General features: G+C 41.2%; 1 long non-coding RNA gene across 1 annotated transcript in view; it reads left to right on the plus strand.

The window, feature by feature from the left end:
• The window catches only part of LOC112549938, a 20,004-nt gene extending 18,497 nt beyond the window's left edge, over positions 1-1,507 (plus strand). Inside the window, exon 3 of the long non-coding RNA XR_003093575.1 lies at positions 1,377-1,507. This is a non-coding gene — a long non-coding RNA (uncharacterized LOC112549938). The remainder of the gene's footprint in view (positions 1-1,376) is intronic.
• Positions 1,508-1,606: the final 99 nt, after the last annotated feature.

Here is a 1,606-nt window from a genome sequence, read left to right on the forward strand (position 1 = left end):
AGCCCCTTGCAGGCTGGAACTCTGCCAGCCTGCAAGGGAAAAGCCACAGTTTCCCATGTTTTTCTCTATTAAAGGAGAATCCATTTTTCAAATTTGTTGATCCATTTTTAAAGTTTGCTTGCGACCCTTTCATATATTCTTACGACCCACTTTTGGGTCATGGCCCACAGGTTGAGAAACGCTGATCTAGTCCAACCCCCTGCTTAAAGCAAGACCATCCCTAAATTGATCATTCCAGGCAGGTCTTTATCGAACCAGGCTTTAAAAATCTCCAAAGGTGGAGATTTCACCACCTCTCTGGTGCTTCACCACCCTCCTAGTGAGAACGTTTTTCCTAACATCCAAACTAAACTTCCCTTCCTGCCACTTGAGAACATTGCTCCTTGTTCTGTCATCTGCAGCCACTGAAAACAGTCTAGCTCCATCCTCTGTGTAATCACCCTTTGCTTAGTTAAAGGCTGCTATCATATCCCCCCATAGTCTTCTCTTCTGCAGACTAAATAAGCCCAGTTCCCTCAGCCTCTCCTCATAAGTCACGTGCTCCAGCCCCCATTTTTGTTGCTCTCTCATTCTGAGGATTGATAGAGCAAGTCCAGCATCCTGCCAGGCCTGGCAGTCCCGCAGTGGTGCCATGAGCTCACCCCGCTGCCGCTACATCCTTTAGCCCCAGCTCCACAATTCTGGTGATTGTGATTTATCTGATATCAGGTATAATTCCTGTTTCTCCTTTATCCTCACTGCAACATTTAAAACAGGGGTGGAAAAAGTGATTATTTTTTCTTGGTGGTTCTTTTAGGGAACAATAAACATAAATAATCTTCTACTGAACTGTTCTATTTTTTCCTGGGTGCATTCACAGTTTTTTCTTGACCTTCTTTTATTTTTCCACTAACAGAAGAATCCTGCTTTTCCATGATATTTCAGGGTGACAATATACCTGAATGGACTTTTGCTTAGGAAATACTTTTTTATTTTTTTTACATAGAAATGTTAGTATACTGTATTTTTGTTTTGGTTTCTGTAGCTGTTTTTAGCTGGCAGGTAGTGTCCCATCATTTCTTGATGTGTTGGAGCTTTGAAATAGGACAGTATATGATAACAGTGGCCAGGGTTTTAACAATGCACTGTCAACAACAATTAAATCACAGAATCTGTAGAATTGATGTATGATATGGTGAGAAAAGTATAGGCAGCTTTGGACTGATCTCTTCATTTGAATGTCATTGCACATAACACTATAGATCTTTGAGTTACCAGTATGTGCCTTATTTTCTTTGCTAAATAGTAAGCCCTGTATTTGCTTTTTTTAGTGCAGATTTAGTACATTAAAATGAACTATCAATGTGGGAAAAAGTTTCTTATTTTCTATTTTTCAGATGTTATCCCAGCTACCTGCAGTTGTTGTCTCCAAAGGACAGTGTGAGTTCGTGCCCGGTGCGCTATTGCCAATGAACACACAGGGGTGGAGGATCCAACTTAATCTTTATTGTTTCCAGTCTGTGCAGAGAGGGGTGCTTGGCAATCGTTTGCAAAGCAAGCACCACCGGTTTCTACCTTTGGGTACCTTTTATACATATGTTTGCAAGTGTATCGCTCAGTGATTGGT

This window comes from Alligator sinensis, unplaced genomic scaffold (genome assembly GCF_000455745.1).
Source record: "Alligator sinensis unplaced genomic scaffold, ASM45574v1 scaffold280_1, whole genome shotgun sequence".
NCBI classification, from domain to species: Eukaryota; Metazoa; Chordata; order Crocodylia; family Alligatoridae; genus Alligator; species Alligator sinensis.